Raw genomic sequence first — 22,691 nt, 5'->3', positions numbered from 1 at the left:
TGAAAACATGGTATTTAGGAATACATAGTCAGAAGAGAAAAAAAGAACAAGGAATGAAAGAAATAAGGAATACCTCCAAGATGCAGAAAATTAAACAAAAAAGATCAGATCCAAGAATTATTGGTGTTCAAAAGACAACTAAACAAGAGCAATGGGTACAAATCTTATTCAAGGAAATAATAACAGAAAAGTTTCCAAAATTTCAGAAAGATATAAATATCTGGGTACAGGAAGGTCTGAGAAAAGCAAACAGATTCAACCCAAATAAGACTACCTTAAGGTGTATAATATTAAGCTCTCAAAACTCTAAAGGATCTTAAAAACAGAAAGAGAGAAGCAAAATAACATGTAAAAGAGCTCTAATTCATCTGGCAATAGAGTTCTCAAAGGAAATTATATAGGGCACAAGGAGGTATCACAACATTTTCAAAGTGCTCAGAATAAAAAACTGCCATTTAACAATATTGTATCAAGAAAAAAAAATCTTTAAATATGAAGGAGAGATAGTCTTTTCAAGACAACAAAAGATAAAAAAATTCACCGTCACCAGAATCATCTTACAAGAAATGCTAAAAGGAGTTCTTCAATCTGAAAAAGAAAAATCACTAATATGCAAAAACTTTTCAAAGTATAAAACCCAGTGGTAAAGCTAAGCACATGAATAAAGTCAGAATACCACATTAGTGTAATGGTGGTGTGCAATTAATTCATGACTTTACTATGAAGCCCAAAAGAAAAATATATGTAAAACAATAATAGCTACAGCAACCTGTTAACAGATGGGTAATATAAAAAATGTAAAATGAGACAAGTCAAAGTCAAAATATGGAAAAGATGAAGTGTAGAAAGCTTTTGTATTTTTTTGCTTTTTTTAAAATTCTTGTATTTATGACCTAAGTTAATAGATCTAAATATAGAGATAGACAGGAATACAATAATAGTAGAGAACTTTAACACCCCCCTCTCAGTAATGGACAGATCATGCAGACAGAACAAAAAACATCAGAGTTAAACTACCTGCTAAATCTAATAGGCCTAGTTGACATTTACAGAACGTTTAACCCAACTTCTGCAGACTACACATTCTTTTTATCAGCACATGATATATTCTCCAGAATAGATCATATGTTAGCCAAAAAGAAGCCTCAGCAAATATGTAAAACTAAAAATCATATCAAGTATCTTCAGACAGCAACAGAATACTAGAAATCAATAACAAGAAGAACTGCAGAAAACACACAAACAGAAATTAAACAACCTGATCCTGAATGACCAATGGGTCCATGAAGTAATTAAGAAGGAAATTTAAAAATTTATTTAAACAAATGAAAATGAGAATATAGCACACTGGACTCTAGGGGATACAGCAGAGCAATACTAAGAGAGATATTTACAGCAATAAGTGCCTATAGCAAAAAGTAGAAAGACATCAAATAGACAACTTAATAATAAACTTCATGGAACAAGAAAAGCAAGAAAACTAAACCCTAAATTGGAAGGAATTAAATAAAAATCAGAGCAGAAATAAATAAAATTAAGATTTAAAAATACAGAAGATCAACGAAAATAAAATAAGTTTTTGAAAAGATAAAGAAAATTTAAAAAATTTTTAGACTAAGAAAATGAGAGATAAGCCACCAATAAATAAAATCAAAATTGAAAAAAGAGACATAAAACTTCAGAAATAGAATTATTAGAGACTGCTGTGAATAGCAAAATGCTAACAAACTGGAAAACCTGAAAGAAAGAAAAAAATTGTGGTCACACACCCTAAAGATTGAATTATAAAAAATCTGAAAACTTCAACAAGCCAATGATATAAAGCCATAATAAAAAGATCAAAGTCATAATAAAAAGTATTCCATCAAAGAAAAGCCTAGGATCTGATGGCTTTACTGCTGTATCATACCAAACATTTAAAGAACAGATACCAATCCTACACAAAATATTCAAAAAAATTGAGGAGGAAATACTTCCAAATTCATTCTATGAGGCCAGAATTATCCTCATGGAAAACCACACAGGGACACAACAAAAAAGAAAACTAACAAGTTAATATTATTGATGAACATACATGAAAAACCCTCAACAAAATACTGGCAAAAAAAACTCTCAGCAATACATTAAAGATGTCATGTACCACAATGAAGCGGGATTTATCCCAGGGTGAATGGTTCAACACTTTCAAAAATTAACCATTACACATCACATTAACATAATGAAGAGCAAAAACCATATAATTGTTAGAATAATAGTGAAAAAGTGTTCAATATAACTCAACTTCCTTTTATTATAAAAATTCTTATCAAAATGGGTATAAATGAAAATCCAAAGCACAATGAGATATTATCTCACCCCATTTTAAATAGCTCATATCAAAAAGGCAAATAATATGGAGTAAAGAAGCCTTATGCACACACTGTGGGTGGGAATGCCAATTAGTACAGTCACGCTGGAGAAGAGTATGGAGTTTTGTCAAAAAACTAAATATAGAATTACCATAATATGCAGAAATTCCATAACTGAGTATATATCCAAAAAACAAAAAATAAAATCAATGTGTTAAAGAGACATCTACACTCCCATGTTGATTACAGCACTATTCACGCTAGCCAAGATACGTAATCAACCAAAGTACCCTTCAACAGGTGAATGAATAAAGAAAATGTTGTATATATACAAAATTGAATAGTATTAAGCCATAAAAAAGAACAAAATTCTGTCACTGATGTCAAAATGAATGTAACTGAAGGTCATTATGTTATGGGAAGTAAGCCAAGCACAGAGAGACAAATGTCACATGTTCTCACTCATATGTGAGAGCTAAAAAGTTTAATTTCATGAAGATGGAGAGTGGACTGGTGGCTACCAGAGGCTGGGAACAGTAATAGGAAAGGGAAGGTGAAGGGGGAAAATATATATAAATGTATTTTTTACTACTGAACTGTATACTTAAATTTATAAAGATGTATATTTTACCTCAATGGAAGAATAAAGAATCAAAGAGGTAATGCATATATAGCCACCGTTTCTGACACAGTACATGATATTAGTGTCCCACATAGGATTTTTATACTCATAATGGTGGAAAATAACCAAAAACTAATATTCTACAAGTTTTGTTGAAAAAGCAGCACAAATTACAAGCAAAGGACATGCAAAGATTCAATAATTATGCTCAAGGAGATGCTGAAGTTAGGCTAGATATGAGACTCTAAGATGGTATCTGACACATTTGGGGATGTAGTGTATATGAGCCCCCCCAAACAAGATGAGGGGGCAGAATGTTCCTAAGGCCTTGCACATGTGTGCATAGGATAATTATTTGGGGTTTCTTTTTTCTTTTCAAAGTAAGGTACGTATCCCATGAACACTACTTCTTTATGTTATTGTATCACTTACTGGTGATTTAAAAATTCTTTAAGGTGTTTAGGAAGGCTATGAGTAGTAGTTATAATCTTGGGGATATTCCCAAGTCTTCACGGGTGAAGGGTGTATTCTCACCATGTTACATCTATGAACTCAACTCGGTGTGAAACTCAGGACAAGATCCAGTACCAGTAGGATCCTATCTGAGAGCATCAGAGATTCAGAATAGAGCAAGAACCCAGCCACAGCTGGTAAGAAGAGTCACCACAGGCAAATTCCTCATTAATGATGCTTGTAATCACAACACATTTAGTATGCCAGAATAGCAGACTAGATACATAATGTAAACATGGAGCCAATATCATTGACCTCCCGAGGAAGGAAATGGAGTTGGCATCTCACTGTACGTGGTGAAGCCAGCCTTGTACTAAGCACCTATGAGGCAAATAAGAAAAGCTGCAGTCAAGCTCTTTCCCATGCACTATTTCAGATGTCCCTTTACTATCCCCTCTGCCTAGCCACCTACACCATGTATTTCTCTCAAACCTTAAAAGCTCTAGGTAGACAATGCAATACTCTGAAAAATGCCTGTACTTCTGAAAGTGTGTTAAATCCTTAGCTCTTTCATTTACCAAATGCACCTTAACTTGGGCAATTTAAATATCAAATCTCAATTTCCTCATCTTCAATTTCCCTGTAACATTACTCAGAGAATTAAGTAAATAAATGTTTGGTTTCCTTTTTTTCTAAGATTTAATAATTTAAAAGGAAATTGTGTTTTAATTGTTACAATATCCAGGTTGTTCTAGGTTTTATTTAACAACTGGACAGAGGTTCAGATTAATGACCCATAACCTTTATAGAATAGATCTTGGTATGTGTCTGAACTATCGTGTGGGCCGTTCCCACATTTCCTCTCTGAGATATGTACCTGCATTGTTCCCTCAAGCCTGTATCCCAAATCACTTTACAGCAAAGATCTTCTATTCCACGTCGTAAAACACTACAACATGCATTTTAATGGGGCATGGTTGCACTCTCCGAGATTAATTTCTGACACTGGCAATAACCGAGGTGTCAATTTCTGTTAACAATCTATGCCTTGGCAGATTTTTGTCAATCCATTAATAATGTGTATAATTGATAGCAACAGAGAAAGGCCACTGCTATTAATTCACTGCTGATTACTGATGATTATTAACGATGATGGTAGTGAGATTTTCCCATCACTCAAATTGTAGTTTTTTCAAAATTAGTTGTAGTAAATAAGGAAAAGAACAAAATATTAAGTTCTAAAAATTGATTCATATTTAAATTAGGCACTCGTTAGTGAGGATTTGCTCTACACTAAGCAACGATGTACTTTGCATTAATTATCTCCTTTCATTATTTACAGTGACAATTTGAGACATGTTTCACTCTCCTATATTTCAGGTACTTGCTATGGATCAAACCATAAATAATATTTATGATTCTAGAAGAGATCTCAGAGACCTTTGAAAAATATAGGGCTACATTTTAAATTATTGTCCAAGGTCATGCAGATTTACTAGAAATAGAGTATTCCTTACCCAGTGGTCTTTAACCAGAAACCTCCATAACTTCTTCCTTGATGGCAAATAGAACTTCACACAATAAAGGCAAATAAGAGATACTTTCTCAGCCTCCCTTGAAGTAAGGCATATTTACATTAACATGTTAGAAGGCTTTTAGAAATTCTCTTGTAGAGAAAACATTGTAATGAAGTTAACCCAAATTTTCTTGCAATTAATAAATTAAGAAACACCATTGTCATATAACACCAATAAGTATCCCAGAAAACTGAGATTCTGCATTTCACTCTTTGAAAAAAACTGTTGTCAATCCATGACATGGTAAGGAATAAAATCACACTAAAGTACAAAAACCAAATACACACCTAGTTAAAAATCAGAATAAGTAAAACCTCTAGAGTTGTCACTGTGATCAATTTTACAAATTGTGAGTCTCAGAACATTTCTGTAAGAATAAAATTATCTTGTTTAAAGAAACGTCAGGGCATCAAATTGCTCTTTAAACTGAATTTGTGTCTGTTTGGGAGGTGGAAGAGAAAAGTCTCTACAAGAATAATTGGGGTTCTACAGTCAGAGAGGTTTGAACTCAAATCCTGGCTATAATGTGAACTGGATGGCCTCAAAAAACGTACAGGACTATTCTGAGCTTCATTTTATTGTTCTTTATTTTTTATTTTTCTCTCTTAAATAAAGCTTTAAGTAGTTCCAATTCATTGAATTATTGAGAAGGTTAAATGAGGGTAAAGCAATCCTTGATACATTCCAAGTATCCATTAAGATATGTCTGCAATCACTCCCTACCAGTGATTGTAACAGAAGCATGAAGATCATAGCGAAGAGTCTGGATACAGTGAAACAGGAAATACAGAGCCTTTTTATCTCCCGCCTAAGGTAATGCCATGAGAAAAACAACAAGAGTGTATTTTATAGAGCTGAAAACCAAATCGTTTATTTAAGGAAAGTAAAGAGGACAAGGAGATGAGTAAGGATTTGACTGGGGAACGGGGACAGTGTAGGCAGAAATAAGAGCTTGGATTACATTTTTAATAGCCTAAAAAATGGAAAGAAATGATTGAGATTGTTATACTGCAGACCTGTTTTCTTCTTTGACAGAGAATTCCTTAAGATTCTAGGATGCAAAGATTGGCAGTCAAACTCATTCAGAGGTACAGATTTTATTCTTTTATAAGAAGCCATCCCACTAATATGCTTATCAAACCAGATATGCATTGTAGGGACTGTTGTGAAATTGTCAGGCTCTCATGGTCTCTAGTAGCTCCATTTGCATGCTAATGAAACCAGAGGCCAGATGCCACTAATTACAACACAGTCACTCTGTCCAACACCCCACAACCAACTGCCAGTGAATGGACCTTGTCATTCCATTATGCAAATGATACTTAGGAAGAACAGGAATAAATTCTAAATAGTGGCAACCAGAGCCATATATTGGCAGGAGGTAAATTAATAAATATATTCAAGAAATGGAAATTAAAACTTATTATTCAACAGTAGATTAATCATGGCTGAATAAATATGGAACAGAACAACTTTTTTTTTTTTTCTAATGCTCTGAGCAATTGAATGAAACTTCCAGTAACTTATTAAGGTATGTATAGTAAATTGTGTTTCCAGAAATCATCAATCAGGTTGATAAAGGGTTAAGCATTCTTAACCCACTCAAGTGCTTTTTTCTGAATGAGATAAACAATAACAAAAAAAATCCTGAAGAGTGTTTTCCTTGAGATATAAAGTTACATTAAATAAAAATAAAAATCGAGGGAAAACCTTGCTTCTGAGCCAATAGCCCACTTATAAAGACTGATTCCAGAAATGCCAGAAATGAAGCTTGATGTTTATTTTCTTGTAAGCATTACTTTATTTTCCTTGTAAGATTGCAATTATCTGTTACCTACATAACCTGCTCTGATCATTCTAAAAGGAAAGATATTGTAAAATAACCAATAAGAATCAAGATGTATGAATATATTTTTTCTGTTTTGTAAACTTCATAACATTCAGGAGATGAGTTTCTTGCCATTTTATATTTTGGAGTCTCTCTGTTCTCGAATAGTGTGCTCTCAATAAAATATTCATGTCAACTAAAAGACTCTGACTTTTCTTTTGACAGTTATCTCTAAACCATAAGTTTATAGCAAAATACCTAGGTAATAAGGAGGAAAAAAGACATCAAAATATTTGTTCTTAGTAGGTTTTATATGAAACTTTTTCAAGACTATCCTACTTATTACCTTAGATTTTTTAAAGTAAACATCAGTAGAAAGGTAATTTGTAGAAATGAAACAAGATGAGTTTGGAGATCAAACATCTGTGTTTAGATTACAAGTAAATCAGTTGTTACTTGGGAAAGTCACTTCAATTTTCCAAGCTTTACTTCTCCCCGCTCTTAAATAAAACACCAGTATCTACTCATAGTCTAATTTTGTTAACTAAATGGGATAATGAATTGGCCTCCTAGCCTTGTGCATGCAACATAATAGCTGTTTATGAAACAGCAGCTACCATTTTCTATAAATATTTTCAACCTTTTAGATCTTCCTTCTGGACAAGCTGTGTGTCACTTAACATATTTGAGTCTCTGTTTTCTGTGTGCCAAATAAAAGCTTTGAACTCAATGCTGTTGAAGAGCCCCTCTTGCTCTTGATAGTTAGAATTACATGGAGAAAGTAAAGAGAAAATCAAGGAGTACTTGAAATCAACACCATTCAAAACATGCGTTTTTTGAAAGGTGACTTGCCTGGAAGTGCATTGAACACAGCAGACAGTTGTTAAGTTTTGGAAATCATCTTCCCTGAAGATTGCCTTAGGAGGATTACATGAGCCGAGATCAGTTCTCCCTAAGGCAATGCCAGTGTCATGGCATCGTTTTGCATGAAAATCATAGTGAGAGTTTAAAATCTATTTTCTACATCTCTATTAGCAGCCTGTTTCTCTCATGGAACTTTTCACAAACTCTCAATTGATTGCACTCCTCATTTTGTGACCACATACTTCCATTTTTTCTAGCAGTTTCTGATGGTTTGCTTTCTAACCCATAATTAAGGCAATTTGTTACATCTTTAACCAGCTGTGATGAATATATTCTATGTTGTGACATTTAACTTTTACAATTTACAAGTTAAGGTTTTATCAGACCAGGTATTGTGATCATGTTCTCAGAGAACTTCCTTATGTCCCTAACCTGCCTTACTACTAATAGTGCTAAGAGAATTCTTACTCAGAGAGGTTCATTTAAAACAATTATAACTAATAAAGGAAATTTGAATGAAATTCCCCATCCCTAGGAAGACTGGTGGTTGGCATTTAAGGTTTGTGTTGGCTTAGTTAATTCATTATGCCAGCCAACCCATTCAATCTTCACAAGAACATCAACACATAGTAGGCACTCAACAAGTACAGACTGATCAGACAACTCTGTGAAATATGCAGATGAGGGCCAGGTGTGGTGGCTCACACCTGTAATCCCAGCACTTTGGTAGGCTGAGGCGGGCAGATCACCTGAAGTTAGGAGTTAGAAACCAGCCTGGCCTACATGGCAAAACCCTGTGTCTATTAAACATACAAAAATTAGCTGGGCATGGTGGCACACATCTGTAATTTCAGCTATTCAGGAGGCTGAAGCAGGAGAATCACTTGAACCCACAAGGCAGAGGTTGTGATCAGCCTGGATGGCACCGCTGTACTCCAGCCTGGGCAAGAGTGAGACTCCATCTTAAAAAAAAAAAGAATGCTGATTACCTGTTTTCATATACTAGAAATAGGACTTAATAATGTTAAATAATTCCCCAAGTCCATATTTTCCCTAAGTAGGAAAATTGGGATCCAAACCCAGATCTCCTTGATCTCAATTTTTATGCCTTTAACAAGGATATTACACCAGCTCTGCTATTTCTGAGCTTTTTCTATCTCTTATTCTTCTTCAGTTTAAAGCAATGTTTGGGTTTCCACCAGCAGACAACTAAGTTTAAGTGTTTTTCAAAGCTTCTCTACTCTGGCAAGAACTTGCTTAAAGAATGAATCAATCATTTAACACAAGGAAACTTAAAACAACAACAAAAATATATTGCATTATAGCAGGTAGGATGGACAGTAAGTAGTGATTCACAGGTAGTGTTTACTTGATTCTAAAGGAGGCATTTTAAATGAAGACTACATTGGAAGTTAGCATTTCCAGCATCAAAGAGAAGCTAAATAAAAAGGCTACAGTTCACCATACCTGGACAGAGTGATGTATAGAGACGGGGAAGAAGATTAGCCAAAGATTGCAGCAGCCTAAGAATGAAGGCAGACAGAAAATTCAGAACCACAAAGAATGAGCCATTCTCTTAGAAATAAGTGATTAGCAATATTTTTCAGAATCCAGTATTTTAAAATAAGATTGAATACCCTTAACTGACAAAAAATAGACCCTCAAGGTAAATTATGAAAACATGCTAAAATAACATGGACCTTGAAATTAATGGATTTTGGTGTGAATACTAGCTTTACTTTTACGAGTGGTGTAGATTTGATCAAATTATTTGATATCTCTAAGCTCATTTCTTTGCATTGAAATACATATGATAATATCTAATTCAGAATTATTGTGAAGATTAAATGAGATATTGCATGTATAACATTTTGCCACATGCCTAAAACATGAATAATAAACACTAAATATTGACTTATTCATATCCTAGAAAGAGCCTGAGTAAACAATTGAAAATTTATGCCAGTAACAGTTTTGTACCAACATTATACTATATCAACACAAGAGACAATAAGCAGAAAGAAGGAAAAGAGGAAACCTGAAATAACCTTGATAGAGACTTTTTATTTTTGTTGGTCATCTTAAGTGGAGAAGCGGCCACTTACTTAAAGTGTGTGGCATAACGGCAGTAGATTTTTGAATGCAGGTAGAAATATGCCAGTAAATATCCACTTACTAGGCATAACAGCAGTAGATTTTTGGATGTAGGTAGAAATACACTAGCCATGAAGTAAAATCTGAGTGTCGCCAGTGAAGTTTTTACAGAGGAGCCCTCAACAGACATAAGTACAAACCTAGAAACAAGACATAAGTAATTACAGAGGATGTTTCCCGTACTTAGGAAAACCTGCTGTGTACTTCAGTTCCACCTCTATAGTTCAGTGCTGTGCAATCTACCACAAACTAGTTAATCTTTGAGACTCTATAGATCTATTTCATGATCTATATAATAAGTGTAATATAGTGCCTACATCATAAGATGCCCATGAATTTTTATTAGGATAATGTTTATAAAGCCCTTAGCACAAACATTGGTATGTAGTTAGGGTTGGACAGGTATTAACTAACTTGATAATAAGTTAGATGAAGTTAGACACAATTGTAGCAATCTATGGTCTTGATTCTTTCAATTGCAGCATTACAAATGGCAAAGGGGTTCTCACAGAATTTCCAAACGCTTTTTAAGATCGGTTTATGTTTCATGGGTACTAAGAACCAACCTCTCATGATACTTTCACAGCTTAACAATTCCACTATAAATTGGAATGTAGTCCTTTGTGATCATGGAGTAACCTTGAAAGATAGCTAATTTCAGAAGCAAAAATAAACCCACGTTTAATGAATCAATCAGGGCTGTGTTTCTACGATTATACCTGAGAGGAAGGAGGACGCTTTGGTTCCAGTAGCTTTATCAAGGGCATTGTTGTCCACCTGATGGAAATGTAATTGCTCCTCATTCCTCTCTTCTCATTAAGCCAATCTCACGGCTTCAAAGCCTCATAGTAGTCATCCACAAATTTATAAGTAAAAGTGTCTTTTGCTGAACTGAAAGGCTACTACAGCCCAGACTCCTTGCTCACTCCTGAGTACTGTATGTAATCCTCACATTAAATCATGTGCAAAAGCTCCCAGGAAGCTGTTGGTTCTTAAGGCACAAAAAACAAAGGAAAAAATTTTAACCCATACCTCCACCCTCTACAGATGACAGCTCATGGAGCAGCTATCCAACTAGAAATGTTAATAACTACCTTCTCTTCTTTTACCAGCTGTATACATACACTACTTAATTTAATCTTCACTACTAACAATGCACTAATTATCATCTCCCTTTTACGGATGAGGTAATTAAATCTCAGAGAGGTTAATTGATTTGCTCAAGGCCACACAGGTGGTAAATGTCTATGCCTACAAGCCCATGTTGTCAGGTTTTACCTACTTAAATAAGATTGTCAGGAGCAGAGATGCCTATATTTCAGAACAAGGGTTGGCAAACATTTTCTACAAAGGACTCCACAGTAAATATTTTAGACTTTGCATGCCATTTTCTACCTGATTCAGCTACTCAACTGTGCCTTTCTCTGCCTTTGTGGGGTGAAAGCAGCTGTAGATAACACAGAAATGAATGGCTTGGCTATGTTCCAACAAAACTTTATTCATAAAAACAGGCAGTGGGCTGATTTTTCCCATAGAATGTAGTCTGTCAATCCATTATGGAATATTAAGCCATTTTTTCTGGGAAACTGGTGATTCAATGATAGAGGCAGGAGACAGAGATAGGGGTGGGTCCCTGAGAAAACCCCACCTTTGTGCTAAAAAGCCTGAAACCCACCATCCAAAGTAAGAACTTATATCCCTGTGTGCCTGCTCTTTACCAAGTGGTTCTATCTGAATAGTGTTTTTTACCAATCAAATGTTGTCTTTTCCAAAACTACCTATGGCTCACCCTGCCCACAGCCTGTGCCTATAAAGACCCCAGACTCAATTGGCAGAGGGGAGAAGTGGCTGAACATAAGGAAGAAGCAGCTAGATGTCAGAGAGAGGCATCTAGCTGACTTCGGAGATGGTGGCTGGATGAGTCAAAAAGGTGGCATGACTTCAAGGGAGAGTGAAGTCTTCCCCTTTCCAGCTCCCCTCTCCACCGAGCACTGCTTTCATCACTCAATAAAATTCTTCACATTCAACATCCTTCAGTTCATCTGTATGACTTCACTCCTCTGGGGCACCAGACAAGAATTTGGGATGTGTCAACTGCAGGTACCCAAAAAGGCTGTCACACTGGCCCTTTGCCCTCTCTGGTAAAGGGCAGCCGCTACATGCAATGAGGCAAAGGGTTCATTGAGCTGATAACACACTGCTGTCTGTGGATGGTGAAGCTAAGAGAGCATTGTAACACGCCCTCTGGGACCTTGGAGTCATAGGCACCCCCACCTGGAGGCTGCTATGGGACCTACACGGAATTAGATCCTGCTGGCACTAAAGTAGCCAGTTCCTGAACTCACTCACCTGCACACTCCCTTCCACGAGGGGTGGAGAGCAGCAGACCCAAGTGAGCAGAGTTGCTCCGGCCAGTACTGAAGCAGCTGGCTGGTTCCCATACTTGTTCACTGGCATGCTATCCCCCAAGAGGGGTTGAGCAGGGTGGGCTGAATAAACAGTGCACCCCTGTCACAAGTCCTGTGAAAGTGTCAAGAAAATACTGTGTATCACTGGGATTCTAATTATGAATTGCCATCAACCCATTACTTGACTTTGGACAAGTTATTGTACTTTGGAGGCCTTTTATTATCATCTATAAAATAAGTTAAATCATTTCATGTTTCTCAAAATGTGGACCATAAATCAATAACATTAATATGTAGGCTTCCAAACAGCAGAGATTTAGCTGTTTTGTTTAATGACAAATCTCCTGGAACCTATGAGAGTGTCTGGCACATGAAAAGTGCTCAGATATTGGCTGGATTAATAAACAAACCAAATGAAATAATATATGTACTAGATTTCAGACCATCAGATCAAACACAAAGTAACTGCTCTGCCATGGACTGTGGTCACCATTACTAGCTTCTGTCATCCTCATCTGTTTAGACTGACCATTCATTGTATTGTCTAAACCTTACCATTTTTTGAGTAACAAGGTCAATATTAATAATTACAGCAGGACAACAAGCATTCCTGGGGTCTGGCCCAACCATACTGGACCGCAAAGCCAGTTTTTATCTATTCATACTCCAGGTTAATTTCCATCATGCCCACACATGCCTTTGTAAAAACCACTGAAGCTCACCAGCCTCTGCACACCCAAACACTTCCTACCTTCAGAAGGAGCACTAGGAAGATGAAAACTGAATATTTTAGCATTTACTTATAAAAAGATGAGTTGCTGAAAAGCATATTTTACAATCAAAAGTAACTACAATGCTTTTAATTAACATGTTAAAAATATCTTTTTTCCATACCTCGTAACACAGCAGGATGCTTGCTCAAGAAAGCAAAATAGGTCAGTTATATAAAGTCAAGAAGATGCATTTACACTTCTCATCTGAGTACTAATATGTAAATTTCTAACCCTCTACAGTTCCTTCTGGCTATAAGAGTCTGTGATCTTGGCAAGTGACAGACCCCAATGGCTAATGAATCACAACTTAAATGAGTACCAAGTTCCCAGCTGATAGGTGAAAAGGAACTCAGTGAGAAGTACTTATGTCCTTTGTGTGCTTAATATATTGACCTTGATGAATAAGTCTGGTACGTTCGTTTTTATTACAAAAGTAGCAGATCCATCTTACTTTCAATATTTCAAGGATAATGCTTGCAAAGATGAACAAAGGGCATTTAAAGATACAGGGTGTGAAAGCTTCCGAAAGCTGCACAGTGAGAGATATTAAAACAACTTGAGAGAATTTTATTTCAAAGGGAAGATCATATCTGAAGCATTTCTCAACACTGTTTAAAATGCAAAAACAAAGAGAAACAAAACTCCTTGGAGAAGTTTTTGCTCAATACCCAAGCTACAGACCCTTAGCGAATGTTCCCAATAGCAACCAATGAGCCCCTAACAAGAGCTGTAAGGACTAGGGCAGTGGGAGAAACACAGACCATTCGCTCTGATTCAGCGATTTTTATGAGTGCCATTAAGTGAAGATGGGCAAGTAACTATGTGGCTAAGGGCAAAGCCTCACAGCTCTGTGATGAAAAAGTCTCAGCAAGAACCCATGAAAGAGAACCCTTCAAATCAAATCAAACAAATATGGGTCTACTGGGGAGAAGGGTCTTGCTTTTCATTTAAAATAATATTTTAAAGAGTGGACAATAATCCAAACATGTCCGGGGTACTGTATCTTCTAGGAGAATGCTGATTTTGATTAAAATAATTAACGAAAAAAAATTTAGGTAATTTTACTTTCAAATAGCTTAGGCATCTGGGACCAAAGTTTGCACATCCTACAAATATTGACACAATAACACCATTTTAAGTATTTACCCACCATTTGTTGGGTTATGTCGAATGCAACTTAGCATAAAAAGTTGTTCAGATAAATGATTGGCACATTTGGAATTTATAGATTAAAAATTTGTTACAAGGAAATGAAAGTTTTTCTTACCTAACCTCTCAATAATTTTCCAAAGAAAATGTGTGATTTGCCCTTTGCTCTGCCCTTCACTCTAGCGTTTTTCTTTTGCATTTTAGATGCATTTCTTTTAATTTTCTTCATATTACTCTTCACATATACTCTTGAGATTGCATATTGCTTCAACAATCTTTGTCCAGACATTAACTTCTTTCTTAAAATAATCTTCCTGCCCCTCTTTCCTTCAATAGTAATCAATCTCTACCACCACCTCTATTAATTCTGTCACTGATTTTCTGATAACTCTTCACAAATACTGACTGATATAACCTGAGGCAGTTTTCTCTGTTGTCTGAATCTGATTGATGCCAACTTATGGTTTGCTTTAATGCTCAGAAATAAAAAGCAATGATTAGACAGTATAAGGAGATATTAGTTTAATAAAAAGAGTAACTTTTTCATCCTTATCACTTATTTTACTTACTTTATACTCCACATTGCAAGGAACCACTTCAACAAGAACACCAAGCCATCCACATATTAAGTTTATTAAGAACCTAGTAATGTTCAAATGCTGTGTTATGTGAATATAGAATGATGATGAAGTATCCCTCCCACCTTGGATTTCACATTCAAGTACAAGAAATATCTATTCATCATCTTCTTTCAGGGATATTACAGATGGTTGCGTCTGTTTCTACTTTGGTTGAAGGACTTAACATATTCTTTCTTTAATACAATAAATTGATATTACTGAGAAACAAAATAATTATAACCCTTTCTAGTAATCAATGATTTTATATCAATCATATAAAAAGAAGTAAAAGTTCATGTTTCATATTATGTTACTTTCTTTTGCTTGAGAATGCTAAAACTTTTGTGAGTTATTATTGTTATTAAACTTTAAGCTCTGGGATACATGTGCAGAATCTGCATGTTTGTTACATAGGCATACACCTGCCATGGTGGTTTGCTGCACCCATCAACCTGTCATCTACATTAGGTATTTCTCTTAATGCTATCTGTCCCCTACCCCCAACCCCTGACAGGCCCCAGTGTGTGACAGTCCCCTCCCTGTGTCCACGTGTTCTCATTGTTCAACTTCCACTTATGAGTGAGAACATGTGGTGTTTGGGTTTCTGTTCCTGTGGTAGTTTGCTGAGAATGATGGTTTCCTGCTTCATCCATCTCCCTGCAAAATACATGAACTCATCCTTTCTATGGCTGCATAGTAATCCATGGTGTATATGTGCCACGTTTTCTTTATCCAGTCTATTGTTGATGGGCATTTGGGTTGGTTCCAAGTCTTTGCCATTGTGAACAGTGTTGCAGTAAACATATGTTGTGTATGTATCTTTATAGCAGAATAATTTGTAATCCTTTGGGTATATATCCAGTAATGGGATTGCTGGGTCAAATAGTATTTCTTGTTCTAAATCCTCAAGGAATTGCCACACTGTCTTCCACAATGGTTGAACTAATTTACACTCCTACCAACAGTGTAAAGTCATACCTATTTCTCCACATCCTCTTCAGCATCTGAGAATGTTAACGTTTTAAAACTATGTATATGAAATATTTGTGACAACTGTATAGTAAGAGATTTTATCTGATATTGTTTTAGAAAGTGGAAATAATTGCTTCAAAGGATAAAGGATAGAAGGCTTTAATAAAACTTGCTTACTTTTGGGGGGGATGGAATGGGGGGAATGTCTCAGTGCCCAAAGTCAGTGGCCTTCCTGACTGAAGACTTTCCAAGAGTAGAGAGTGAGAGTAGAAACAGGAATAGCAGTTTAAAGTTGTCTTCATAACATTTGGTGAATGATTGATTTCTTCAGAAGCAAACAAGCACATGGTAAAAGTATTGGGAATGTTGATTTTGTGTTGTGTTATTGTCATTTTTTAAATTAACTATGATTTTGTTTACAGATAGCAGTCAGAATAGTAGTATATTTATAATAATGAGCTGCTTAGGGTTGCTGGTTTGGTGTTTCAAAGTTTTTCAATTATCTATAATAAACGTTTAAAGATATCTTGTGTAAAAATCCATTTTAAATTATGTAGAATTGAGATATTTTATTTAGTCTAAACAAATTAAATGTGTTTGTCATGATTCTATAAATTGATCTTATTTGATATCAAATATTTTAATTCATGAATGTGGTATGATAAAATTTGTTAAAAATAATAGGCACACATATTTCCATTGTATTTAAATTACACTCTGGCCTATTCGAAATTAACAGGGAGAGCCTAGATTGATTTTGATCAAAGAGGTCTAGAAAGCAATACCTTTGGTGAGAGAAGTAGAACACGGAGTCATTTCTTAGTTTCATTCTGCTACCCAAAATGAAGCTGGTTCACAGATTGCTGTAGACATTTTTAAATAACTCCGTTGATCCTTCCCCTTCCACACACGTTTCTCTACTGTGTTCACAGAGAATTCTTTACATATTTACAGTTCTAGAGGATAAAATGACTCTCCAAGAGTTAACTTCAACTACACATTGGTGGGCAGTAACTGTGCTCTGGGTGACAATCAGAACTATATGTCAAAAATGCCACCTTCTCTCTTATTAGTGCTGACTTAGCAAAAACAGAGGGAATTTAGGGCAAGGCAGAATTCTTCTTTCATTGTCCTATTTTCAGTAAGAGAAAGAATTTAGGACAACTTAGAATTTTTTCTCCTGCCCTATTTTATTGCATGTATGTTTATTCATATTCAGCAAAAGGAATTCCAATTTTAGCCTTTAGTGTCTTCATATCCAAAAAATACTATTACCAATTAATTTATTTTTTTATTTTAAAATTAACGTATCTGGCTAAAGATATTAGAAACATTTTATCAACTGAACAAAATTTTTAAATGACTCACAGTTCCACTGGCAAAGGAATAAACTCTGATTTTAGTAAACTCTTGAAATGTTCCTTTGAAATATGCTTAGTTTTTAATGTTCATTTGATTGTGATCATAATACATATATGTTTGCCTTTTTATTATTCAGTTTTATATCATAACCTCTATTTTCATTATTATAAATTTTATAGTAATAATATGTTAGATAATTTCTAATCTATGGTAGGAATGTCCCTCGTTTATTTGGCCTTCTATGTGTTAAAAAATCATTCTTTTTATGTCTTATGTATTACAGTGATGTGTCATTTCTTATTTTTGTCTTCCCTCCATTTGTATTAATTTAGCTGCAAATAAACTCCCAGAAATAAAATCAATTTGTCAAATTTTAGGAATATTTATAGGCGGTAATGTAGAGCATATTGGGATGCATATATTGGTTAGGAATTTGGAGAGCAGTAAAAATAAAATAAAAATGATTCTGATTCTGTACATATATATTCTAAACCTATCATTTTAACTTATTTGACTATAATACCATGCTTCTTCTCAAGATAGCATATCATCAAAATGGACTTCCAATCTTGTGACAATGTAAATTCTGCTTCAATTAGTCCAGGGAAGGGTCTGAGAATCTGCATTCCTAACAAGCTCCTGGGGCATGACTAAACTAAAACAATTGCCCCAGAGCTCCCGCTGGAACCATAGTGCAAATGATCCTTCCACAGGATGTGAAGATAGAATGTATCAATATTTTTCTCCATGCAATCAAGATTTTACTTGTCCTTCCACCCTGTCTACCTTCTTAAATCTATCAATCATTCATTTTTCATACCATCTTTTTAACTCCCTGAAATCAATAGGCATTTATGTAATTTTCCAATGTCTTAAACTGGATTTATTCATTGAAGATGTGCATAATTTTAATAGTGTTTAAATCCAGGCAAGGTAACAGATTTTTTAAAATCTGCATGAATTTACGTTGATTTAAAATTGGATATCATTTATTTTATTATTTTTTCCAATAATAAAGGTTTCAAGATTAAAAATGACCCAAGTGCCTACAGAAGGGTGGATGGTGGAAGGAGGGAGAGGCTCAGGAAAAGTAACTAATGGGTGCTAAGCTAAATACCTGGGTGATGACATAATTTGCAAAACAAACTCCCATGGCACCAGTTTACTTACATGACAAACCTGTATACGTACCCTTAAACTTAAAAGTTTTTTTAAAAGACCCACAGTTAATACCAACTCCTATACTGACTCTCAAATTATGCAAGTCATACTTTATTGGCCAAGAACATTGGACTGAGTCCTTGTCACTCTGCCATCTCTCTGTTCTCTGCCTTCTTCTTCCTTGTTCTACTTGCAAGGACCATTGTTATTCTGTGCAGATAATTTAACATAACCTATTTAATATTTAAGTTTAGCTGATTGGCAAGCCCAACTCTACCTAATACCTTAATTTTTCTTTGTCACATACCCTGATTTTGGAAGTTCCAGGTATTAGCCCCTGGGCATCTTTGGGGGGTTTATTCCGCCTTTCACAGAAATAAACTAGTATTCTTTTATATGTTGCTGGACATAAATTTCTAATACATTCAAGGATATGTGAGTGTAGGATTGTAAGGGATCTTATTCTATAATTTTATTCTCTTATGGTATCTTCATCAAGTTTTAATTTTAGGACTATACTAACTTCATAAAACAAGTTTGGTACTGGTGTGTCTATTCTATTTATTTAAAATATTTTTACAAGTTTGGCATTTTTTCTTCCTGAAATGTTTGATGTGATTTGCCAGTGAAACCATTCTGGCCCAGAATTTTTTCAGATGCATGTTTTGTATAAAGATTCAAAATTGTAACTTTATGGAGATATATTCAAATATTATCTTTCTTTTGGGGGTCATTTTTGGTAAGTTTTTCTTTGTTAAGGAATTTGTTCATTTTATCTAAGCTGTAAAATTATTGTATAATTTTTTATAATATTTTTCTCAAGACAAAGCAGTCCCCCCATCCAACACATGTATCTGTGAATCAATCTGCACATATCAAAATCTGCTCCTTTGTTTTGGACATTCACGAGCATTTCAAGATTAACAAAAATGACCAACATAGAAATAAAACACTGTATAACATAAGCATATTTTAAGATATAATGAATTATATAAGCATACATAGAGAATAAACTTTAGAAAGTTCTTCAGCTTCTGATAACTTGGCATTGACCTTCTTTTTGAGATTCTGATTTAAATGTTGTAAGAAAAATAAAAGTAAAAGCAACTGTGAATTTAGGTGAGATTAATAATTAGTATTTTCCTTTAAACAATATTTAGATAATTAAGAAATTGATATAGACTAATTAATTTTGACCCAAATGTCATATATTATGTGTTTTCTCTGCTTTTTTTAGCTGGTATTATACATAAAAATAAATATTGCTGTATTACTTCTTTCAGTGACTTCTATTATCTGGGAGCACTAAAAGTCTAATAAAATAACTCTGTTACAATAAAGTATTTTCTTTCTTCAAATAAACAGCACATGGATTTGTTAGAAAATAGAATATTTACTCCAAGTAAATACTATGTATTTCTATAAGGGCTTAAAAACTTAAGATTTGCACAGTGAACATTTGGGTTTTTTTTCCCTATGGTCTGCTTTTTGTTATGTTTTTAAATGGAAATTACTTACCTGTTATCAATCTTGTTTTTTAGCATTTGTCATGTTAATAAAACTTTATTGAATTATAGCCTACATTCAGAAAATCCTGTACTTCTTAAGTGAACAGACAGATGAGCAGCCATGTCACAAAAAGAAGACACCTGCGAAGACAGAACTTTATTCAAGAGTCAGAACATACTCACTTCTCCAAAAACTCCATATTGTACTCCCTCCTGTCATTGTCTCTTATGCCCAAAGGTAACCTGAATTCTAATATCTTAGATTTTATAATTTTAAACATTCCATAAGTGAAAGGATATTGTACACACTCTTTGTGTCTGCTTTCTTTTGTACAATGTTTTATTTAATAGATAATTGCACATGTATAGACACAATAATGTTTAATTTGCTATCACTATTGTGTAGTATTTTATCATATATAATATTTTATTTATATATTTGACTATTGATAGAGTTTTTCTCACCATTTCAATAAGTAAGTAGAATCTGTGAGGTACATGAAGCAAAAGACACAGAAATTAGAAAATGAGGTATAAATCTAATGCCCACAAACCTCATCTCTACTACAAATGCAAAAATTAGCTGGGCATGGTGGTGCCTGCCTGTAATCCCAGCTACTTGGGAGACTGAGGCAAGAGAATCCCTTGAACCAGAGAGTTGGAAGTTGCAGTGAGCTGAGATCATGCCACTGCACTCCAGCCTGGTGACAGAGGGAGACTCCGTCTAAAAAAAATCTCATGCCCACAATTTTCACATGACCATGGATAAATCACTAAATTCCTTCCTAGCAATTAATCAATCTTCTAGCTCAGAAATGGATAATTATGAACATTTAACAAGATAAATCACATATGGAAAACACTTCAAATTCTTACTAATATGCATACAAATTGAGCATCCCTGACCCAAAAACTTGAAATCCAAAATGTTCCAAAATCCAAAACTTTTGTGCACAGACATGACAATCTGAAAAATGCTCATTGGAGATTTTTGGATTTAATATTTTTGGATTAGGAATGTTCACTAAAAATGTTCCATAATCTCAACAAATATGAAATTAAAACACTTCTGGTCTCAAGCATTTCAGATCAGAGATACTCAACCTGTGCTTAGCTACTATCATCATTATGATCATTTTTGATAAAATTAGTTTGTGACTGGAGAGTTGTACCTTTTTTGTCTCATATTTTGCCCTGCCTCTAAAATAAGTAAGTAGAAACAAATGGTTAAGTGATTTCCAAAAAGTGAAGCAATTATCTTCTGTCTGTCATTTGGTGACACCATAGTAATTTATCAAAACTATATGAGTAAACCTTCAATATTCTTGTTATGAAAGAAATTTCTAAAATTTTTATACCTAATGTGTAGTCTCTATTCATTTAGTAAACTTTACTGAGTTTCTACTATGTAAACCTTCTGCCAAACATTTATTAGGCACTAAAAATGCATACAATTTTAACAAAAAACAACATGAATTCATACCTGACATATCTCGTTAAATACCTTAAGCAAAACAGGATAGTAGTGCTGATGGCAGAGGTTGTGTTGGTAATAATGAAATTAACCTGTTTCTGTCTCTGTGTGTCTCTCTTCTTTTTATTCTATTCATTGTAAAAATTGGGAGAATATTAGTTTTTGCAAAAAGGTTGCAGTGGGCATCTTTCTCATGTTAAGAAACAGGCCTGATGCTTAGGATAAATTTTTTAAATGATTGAATCAGAAGCAATATCCAAGTCTGTCCCATTATTTTTTATATAACTTTCCATAAGAGATGCCAATATTGAACATGAGCCTTGATAAATAATCTAGCTGTGGATTTATCCTCCCCTTTTTTATTGGAGTAAGGTAGAAATTGGATAGAGGCAAAGCATTAGAGATAATCAAAGGGGTCAGTGTGTCATTGTGCAAAGGAAAAGAGATGTAATTGATAGTTAGATTGGGTTAGGTCACTTTTCTCATTTAATCTAAGGCACTTCATGTTTTATGGCTGTAGATTTTCATTAGTGTTATCATCATCATGATCATCACTTTACCTCCTTCGCTTCAGTATGTGTATTAATAAAATGAAAATGACACAACATGTTTACATACTTCAATGTGTGTGTGTATGTGTGTGTGTGTGAATAGAACAAGGAAGATAGGTTTTATATTTAATGCATTCTTTTGTGGTTTGCATAGGATTATAAATAATCTATTTATTAATGCCAGGAAAAGTAATTTGTCTCCATCTAGAAGTCAGAAATAAAGTGTGAATTGGGCATCCTGAGGAGACAACACCTATGTCACTGTGACATATCTCTTCTCCCCTTGACCTAAAGAGAATAAGGAAAGAATATTAAATTAGGGAAAATGAAAAACAAAGCAAGCTCACCAAAAGAATAAGGGGAAAATACTTTTCTATGGGAGTATGCTGTAAGTAATCTTCTGTTATTAACTCTGTGAGTTAAGGTTGTTTTATGTAATTTAAATGAGGTAATAGAAGATAAAATGTTCATTGTACTCCATATAAGAAAAGCTATAGTATATACTCTGTATTATAAATTCAGAGCTGAATTAAATTCACAGCCTACTATGGATGCTCCTTGATTAAATCTGGGGTCACATTCCAATAAGCTCATCGTAAATTGAAAATATTGTAAGTCAAAAACGCATGTATTATGCCTAACCTACTAAACATAATAACTTGGCCTAGCCTACCTTAAATGTGTTCAGAACACTTACATTAGCCGACAGTTGGGCAAAATTATCTAACACAAAGCCTATTTTATAATATAGTGTTGAATTATCTAATGCAATGAAAGTGAAAAGCAGAAGGATTGTGTGGGTACTCAAAGTATGGTTTCTCCTGAAAGTGTGTTGTTTTCACATCAACGTCAAGTTGAATCTTAAGT

General features: G+C 34.5%; 1 long non-coding RNA gene across 1 annotated transcript; it reads right to left on the bottom strand.

The window, feature by feature from the left end:
• Positions 1–1,851: 1,851 nt before the first annotated feature.
• On the bottom strand, positions 1,852–20,584 carry LOC116555374. Its single transcript, XR_004270507.1, has 3 exons — positions 20,574–20,584; positions 16,827–16,831; positions 1,852–1,936 (listed from the first exon to the last, which is right to left on the bottom strand). It is a non-coding gene; the product is annotated as an uncharacterized LOC116555374 (long non-coding RNA).
• Between the last annotated feature and the right edge of the window lie 2,107 nt (positions 20,585–22,691).

The sequence above is a fragment of the Sapajus apella genome, unplaced genomic scaffold, assembly GCF_009761245.1.
Source record: "Sapajus apella isolate SASKATOON/1434 unplaced genomic scaffold, GSC_monkey_1.0 scaffold15, whole genome shotgun sequence".
NCBI classification, from domain to species: Eukaryota; Metazoa; Chordata; class Mammalia; order Primates; family Cebidae; genus Sapajus; species Sapajus apella.
The sequence above is the reverse complement of the archived record's forward strand: the minus strand, read 5'-3'. Positions and strand labels throughout refer to the sequence as shown.